Here is an 8,058-nt window from a genome sequence, read left to right on the forward strand (position 1 = left end):
GGATGTGGTTTCTGCCTTTTAAAGCCTGTGTTGTGAGCTGGCAGTGATGGTTCACACCTTTAATCATAGCAATCCAGGCAGAGGAAGGCATTATCTCTTGAGTTTGAGGCCAGCCTTGTCTATAGAGAGTGTTTCAGGATAGCCACGCCTACACAGAGAAACCCTGTCTTGAACGGAACCCTCCCCCATACTGGACAGTCAGAACCACACCTAGGTGGCCTGAGAGTAAGAGATAGGGTCAAAAAAAAAAAAAATTCCTAGGCTCAGGTGGTAAGCTAAGCTGTAAATCAAACCATCTTAGAGAGTTAGGAACCATCTTAGAGAATGAAAGAAGCTGGCTCACCTGCTATTCATCTCCTCAGCCCCTTTAAAGACCATAAAGTGACAGGTGCCTCAGGACAACGTAGGGACTGTGGAGTTTCATCAATTGTTGATTTGCTCATTCCATAAATATTTAAAATGGACAGCATGCTCGATGCTATTCCAGGTCACAGAGATTCAGAGGCAGGCAACGCAAAGTGCACCTGTCTACTTCTCCACAAGAGGAGTCAAGCCCTCAGAAAAGGAACTATTCATAGAAGATGAAGGCAGCTGATGAGTAAGTTGGCATCAACCCGAAGCACACACTCATGGTCACTGACCTGACTAGCAAAGACATTGCCTTTTCTTTGTGCCTCAGTTACTTGTCTCACTGCTGTGGTAAGATGCCTGACAGATGCATTAAGGAAGGAAGGAAGGGTTTATTTTGGCTCACAGTTATAGGGGAGACAGTCCATAGTGATAGGAAGACACGACAGCAGGAGCTTGAGGATGCTGCTCATACGTATCTGCAGTCAGGGAACAGAGAGTAATGAATACTAGTGCACAGCTCACGTTCTCCCCTTCATTCAGTGCTGGTCCTCTTCCCAACTCTAGGGTAGACAATCACCTCAATTAACCAAATCTTAACAATCCTTCACAGATATACCCAAAGGCTGTCTCCTAGACAATTCTAGATTTTTTCAGTTTGATAATCAATACTAATGTCCATCATCATATTGAAAATACATTAGGACTTAAAAGGCTACTAAAGGAATAGCATGTGCCAGTAGCTGGGACTTCATATACAAATCAAACAAACCAAAATCTCAACATGGATGCCCCACCCCTATCTGAGGAACTATTGGTAGTTGATGGGTACTGGGAGAGGGAACGTTTTCTTCAGAGTTGTAGCCTCTGAGACACTGCCCATGCTTCAGTAGATGGTCTTATACCCATGCATGTACAGGCCGTGCTAATAGATTCAGTGGGTACTTAAAAAAAGAGACACACAGAAACAGAGAGGATAAAGTTGGGTGGGAAAGGGAGGATAGGGGGCAAATTGGAAAGAAACAGTTGTACAAATATTACATAAAATATTTCAATTTTAAAATTCTATGTACCAGAGAAGTCTACTGGCTTTAGGACTGAAACAATGAACTTCGGGAGAGTTTGCATTTGAGAAAGTAGTAATGAGTTAAACAAGCCAACTTGTAAGATGTGCAGATTCAAGCTGACAGGGAGAGACATGGCTAGCCACTCCCCCTCACATAGTTTATTTTGAGATAAAGGGCCAGAAACATTTGAGAACTGGTCAAAACATTGTGAAACTAAAATTCAAAAGCTCATGTCATAAGCAAGATCTAGTACCCTACATGTTTCTCATAAGGAGAATAATGCTCTTTACCTATGAAATTATTGTACATCACCTTTTAATACCCAGTACCTATCACAAGTGAGGTCTAAAGACAAAAACAGATGGGAGGAGGAAGAATTATGTAGACACCACATCATCATAAGAGAGAGCTGTGGCGATTACAAGGGGTCAGATAAAGGCAGTGATGTGTCACTGAAGAATTAGGAGCAGAAAAGCGGCTCTGAGAGATAGCATGATAAGGCAGGGGTTGTAAAGAAAGTAGACTTGAGTAGCTGTCGAGGAAAGAGAAGGAAAATCCACCATGTCTATAAGAATGAACAAGGAAGTTCTCCAAGTCAAACTTAAAGTGGGTGCTGTGCAAACAGCAGGGGGTGTCCTATACAGGGGGTGTCCTGTGCAGGGGGTGTCCTGTGCAGGGGTGTCCTGTGCAGGGGGTGTCCTGTGCAGGGGTGTCCTGTGCAGGGGTGTCCTGTGCAGGGGATGTCCTGTGCAGGGGTGTCCTGTGCAGGGGGTATCCTATGCAGGGGGTGTCCTGTGCAGGGGTGTCCTGTACAAGCAGAGGTTCTGATGGAATGAATGGGAGGGGGGAGGTACAGAGAAAGTGAGAACAGAACCTGGATGTGAATCAAGCTAAAGATCTACAGTAGGAAAAGGAAACCCAACTGTGCTGCCTGTAGTGTGGATATGAGCTCTTGGATTAGCACCCTGTCCTGGGAATCTGAAAAGAGATTGGACATGTGTAGGTACATATGTACATGAATTTGTGTGTGTGTGTGTGAATGTCGTGTGCGTACATTTTCTTCTTAGCCACTTAATAAAGAGAACTGTCTGCTTACAAGAGGTATCTTCAAAGTTACTCACACCTATTAAACAAAAAGAAGCGCCAAGACATGGCCATTTTAAAGACTTAGGGATGATTTCTGGCTAGAAGATATATACAATTTTAAGTGAAAACCAGAAATGTGGATAAGTATTTAAAAAAAAAAAAAAAAAAAAAAAAAGGAACACCTTGAATTCACTCCCTCCTGCCTTCTGTCAAGACCAGAAAAAAGGATGAGGGGTGGAAAGTGCAAAAATGTTTAAAAGATGGGCAGATGAAAAGCCCTGAAACTCTCCTTAGTGCAGGGAAAGTACAAAGAGAGCTTGTCTTTAATTTTGCAAAGTCAATCATTCTAGAAGGAACCAACCTGGAAGTTAAAATGAAGCTGAATTCAAACCAACCAAGCTCAGTGCTCAAGGTTTAAGTTCACTTCTTTCTGTGTGCTGTATTCATAACATTGTGCCATAATTACAGATATAGAGTGTGACTCAACTCCAGCTGAGAGCTGGTTCTGTCAGACCCTGCCTAGCCACAAATAGCCACGCCTTTCTCTAAGCTCCTGCAAATAGCCACACCTCTCTCCAACCTCCTGCTAATAGCCCCGCCTCTCTCCCAGTGCTTGTTAGGCCGGAAGTCCTGCCTCCAGAGACTGAAGATGAAGCTGCTGATTGGGCCAAGAGTTGCTGACAGACTTGGAGGAGGGGTTTTGTTCTACCTACCTACCTGCTTGTAACAAAGAGAGCTGAATAATGATGGCAGACTGAAAGCACACCGTGTCCCAGTCTCATTTTTTCAAACCTTTTCCCGCATTCCGGTACCCTTAATTTTTCAGGCCCTGATTCCCATTCCAGAAGACCCATTCATGTGTGTGGCTACAGGCAGCTACAATGGAGAGAGAGAATATTGAGAACAACACTTATCTGCAGGGTAGGTAAGTAAGGCTTTCAGGTTCTCTGGCCATGCTAACAATTATCCAAATGACCCTAAACCAGATTCTTTAGAAAAGAAATATGGAAATCAATATGTTCTTATTTGTACAGAAGAGAATAAATTATATAGATGGTATTTGGGGTAAGGGTGTTTAGCCTAGCCTTTAATGGTTAAGCCATCGCTCCTGTCCTAAAAATGATTTCATTTGTTTGCTTTAAATCTGGCTCATTTTTTACATATGAGGTCAGCATAGCTTTTATACCAAAACTCAACAAAGCAGTAAGAGGAAAAGAATTGCTTTTGTGATTGACTCTGCCTGCCAAGTGGTCTGTCTCCATTGTGTGGTGATGTGTATGTGATGAACAGCCTCTGTACCACTTTGAGAGATTGTTTGACATCTTCTCAAATTAAACATTTTGTTTGAGGAAACTTCTAGAGTCACATGCAGTTGTGAAGTGGAAATTTCTGGTTCCTTTGAGATTCAGTCATGTCATGTGATTTTTTTTTCTAGAAGCTGTCTTATGAGAGGATGTTTTTGCTAAAGCAGACACGTGAGAGGACATATGGTGCTTGGAAAAATGTATAAATGGAACCCAATAAAAAGTGAGAGGACACTCTTGTACTGGTTCGCCTTGCAATGCTTTGCTGCTCTTCACTGATCTTTGATGGTCATGACTTCCTAAAAAGAAACATCCCAAAGAACATCTTGTGATATTCTGGCTACTCCTTGCTGCCTCCTGGACTCATGCCAATGCGGCAGAGCCTCCCAGTTTCTTCTGAATTGAGCAGCTGCTATTAATTCATGTTTGGTGTTTGCTCATTGGACTGGACTATTGTTACTGATCATGTTGGATGTTTTGAACTGGACTGCTGATATCCTAAAAACAAAGACTGGAATTGCCACCAAAGCACTACTTCTAAACAGGTCCACATCCTCCTTGTCCTATTAACCATCTTTCTCCCCTACCTTTGTTCGGTGGGTTGAAGCATTTAAGAACCCCTACTAGAGTAGATTTTCAAAATCTAACCTACACAGAAGCAGTAAGGCAGATTCCTTGTGCTCTTTGTTCCAAGTTCTACAAAAGCACAACTCAATATCAGAACCATGACTCAGATCCAGTCAAGGTCATTGTGCTGAGCAGATGAGAAAAAGACATACAGGCTCTGGAGATTCTTTACTAAGACTTAATATCTATCTGCCTATAGTATATGAAGCTGTTGATCATATCACTTTCAAAAGCAAGGAATAAGGGTTCTCTGTAGCTATCCTGTTACTTTCTCCTCTATTCTATCATCCCTAGGAAGTATTTCTTCTTGCTTACTCAGCATTTGGACAGGTAATTAGATACATTCCACAATGCCATTGGTGCTTCCCAGGAAGCAAAACAAATCTTAGGACACTTGAATCCCGGTCATATGTGGCTCTCCTACTTGTCCACTTCTTATTGAAATTTTATCCAACATTGTAAATAATGATGCTTCTCCCCTTAGTATGGGGGAGAATAGATATAGGCACTGCAATATGCTGAATATGATCCTCAGATCCATCCCTGGAGCTGCCACTGGAACCAAGAGAGACAGATGTGCTAGGCATGGAACATCCGTAATCCCAGGACTCAGCATAGTCAGAAGGGTCAGGAGATTAGGGCCATCCTTTCGATCATAGTGAGATAGAGACAGGTTATATCCTTCCATCTCAAAAGGAAGAAAGAAGGGAAGGAGGGAAGGAGGGAGGGAGGAAGAGAAGGAGGGAAGGAATGAAAATATACTGGTACACAGTCTCCTAATAATAGAAGAAAAGAACAAAGCCTTGTCTGTACCAGTCTTCAGTGATGTGCAAACAAAGGGCCATCAAGTGTTCTGTGTTATGCATCTTGCTCAAAAATTGGCTCCTACTTTGGTACAAGAATATAAAAGTAAAAGTTCTGATGTTACCTTTTGTACTTTGTCCCATATAAACCATGTGACATCCTCCAGTGTCACTGGATAGAGGATATGTCTAGCTCTTGATATGCTGTGGCTGTCTGAGTGGGTACTGTATGGTGTTCACTCCTGGGGCTGACCCCAGGGTTATCCCCTGTGTTACTGTCATGACAGTAACATGAGTAGCACAACTCTGAACAAACTCACATAAGTCTGATCAATTTTGACTCCTCCACTCCTCAGGACAAAATTCATTTATAGCAATGCAGTATTTTGTACTTTGGGGTGTGAAAATTAAACTTTGGTTGGTCAGGGTGGTTGCTATGTGCCTGTAGACCGTGATGCAAATACTTTAGTATTTGCATTGCAACTTGAAAAGTTTTGAAAGAAAATATCCCAGTTATAAGCAGGTTAATAAAATAGATGAGTCTGCTTATTTTTTAGTTTTGCTTAATTTTTTTCCCACCGAAATTCTCTCTTGAGGCTGATTTTTGAGAATCATCCATTGGCAGATAAATTTTTCCCAATTCTTTTCTATTGTTGTAAACTTGGCTAAACCCAGAATACACAGATTGACAATAGATCGTTGCAATAACATGAGGTTTATTGATCCACGTACTTGGAGTTGCCCACCCTCACGAGGGGGGGTTCAACCTCGAACACAGAAAGCACACAGCTTTTATACTTTACAGAGGGCAGATTATAAGGCTAGCTGGCTTACTCTGGTTGGTGGAACACAGGACAAAGGATCTCATCAGGCATTGGTTGGCTTACTCAGGGGGCTGTTCTTGGCTTAGTCAGCCAACTTCCCTATCCAGCTGTGCACCTGGCCTTGAAAAGTCCCTGGGAAGGGGCTGAGTAACTAGGTGGTAGGGGGATTGTTGGCACCAAGGTCAGGGTGACAGTTTGTGGTCTTTTTCGAAATTCACCACAAGAGGGGTAGGGGTGGGGTTCTTTCGAGAATTGCTAATCTTGTTTTCGTGGACTTTAACATCATTTCGACCACCAGTTATTTTTGTTTTGGCCTTACTTAGCTTAGTCAGAATGGCCTGGTCATTCTGTCTCAACATTCTGACCATCAGAACTTTGTTTTTACAGCATGTCCTTGGCTAACAGCTTCTCAGTGTCTGAAGCGGCTGCTTGCTACTGTAAAACTTTGATCCACATTGCTTGCTGCTTTCAAGAGCTGGAATATGGCTCTCTTATTTTACTTTATTTTTACATCTCCAGAACTCTATTTTTCACTTTATTACTTCACTAAATGGTTGTGTGTCTATCTGTGGTGGTTTGAATGAAAATGGCTCCCATACAGGCCAGGCAGTGGTGGCACACGCCTTTAATCCCAGCACTTGGTAGGCAAAGACAGGCAGATTTCTGAGTTCAAGGCCAACCTGGTCTATAGAGTCAGTTCCAGGACAGCCAAGGCTACACAGAGAAACCCTGTCTCGAAAAACCAAAAAAGAAAAAGAAAGAAAGAAAAAAAATGGCTCCCATAGACTCATGGAGAATGACATTACTGGAGGTGTGGCCTTGTTGAAAGAAAAGTGTTACAGGGGGGTGGGCTTTGAGGTTTCAGAAGCTCCAGACAGGCCCAGTGTAGCTCTCTCTTCCTGCTGCCTGTGGATCTAGATGTAGGACTCTCAGCTACCTCTCCAGCACCATGTCCTCCTGCACACTACCATGCTTGCCACCATAATAATAATGGACTAAACCTTTGAACGTGTAAGCCAGCCCCCAACTAAATATTTTCCTTTATAAGAGTTGCCTTGGTTATGGTTTCTCTGCACAGAAATACAAATCCTAACTAGGACACTATCCACATGTGTGTTGTTATTGTCTATCATCACATGATGTTTACGTACATTTATGTCTAAGTAATTATATGTACTATATCTGTTCTTTTGAATCATTGATTGTTCATGGAAGATATGCCATAAAAGTAATTTTTGAAATTGCAATTTTAATAGTAATGGTTAGTAATGTGAACTGTGTTGGGAGACAAATTGTCCCCTGCTGTGCAACATTTGGACAGGAGCCACCAGGAGATTCCTTGCACTTCAGGCTCAGCCCAGTCCAGTTCCTGCTCTGTAAACAAACAAGTTCCTTCGGAGGGTCAGAAGTGCCACTTGGGAAAGGCCTGTCTGGCACACAGTGACTTAGCAACAGAAGTGGTTGTAATTATAATGAAAACAGTGTTCAGAAACTATAAAACACAAGCTGTCTGTTATGGACTCTTTGAAGAACAAGGAAAGGCGAGGGAACAGAATGGATGGCTGACGTCAAGCTACTCCGTGTGCACTGCTCTCCTTACTGAAAGCAGAGAAAGGCTTCTGTCTGCTGATGAAGCTGAGCTTTCAATTGCTAAGCAGAGGGCTCTGTGCTTTCCCCAGGGTAACACTGCAATAAAACAAGAAACTCTCACAGATTAAAGAGACAGAAGAGTTGCTCAGTAATAGTCCCCTCCTTAGCTACAGTGAACAGGAGGTATATCCGAGATCCCCAGTAAATGCCTTAAACCTCCAATAATTCCAAACCCTATGAAAACATGTTTTTCAAATACACCCAGATCTATGATCATCTTTAAGTAGAACTTATAGTAACTATGAATAAAATAGAGCAATTATAGAAATTAATTATTTAAGCCACGATTTGTTTATTTCTGGTAGTTTCCAGGGTTAGGTTCTCAAGAGGAAGCTTTAGGAAAACAAAG

General features: G+C 42.3%; 1 long non-coding RNA gene across 1 annotated transcript; it reads left to right on the forward strand.

Annotated features, from left to right (window-relative positions):
* The first annotated feature begins 3,315 nt into the window (after positions 1-3,315).
* LOC116098099 lies at positions 3,316-5,945 on the forward strand. Its single transcript, XR_004121693.1, has 2 exons — positions 3,316-3,426; positions 3,937-5,945. It is a non-coding gene; the product is annotated as an uncharacterized LOC116098099 (long non-coding RNA).
* Positions 5,946-8,058: the final 2,113 nt, after the last annotated feature.

This window comes from Mastomys coucha, unplaced genomic scaffold (genome assembly GCF_008632895.1).
Source record: "Mastomys coucha isolate ucsf_1 unplaced genomic scaffold, UCSF_Mcou_1 pScaffold20, whole genome shotgun sequence".
Classification (NCBI taxonomy): Eukaryota; Metazoa; Chordata; class Mammalia; order Rodentia; family Muridae; genus Mastomys; species Mastomys coucha.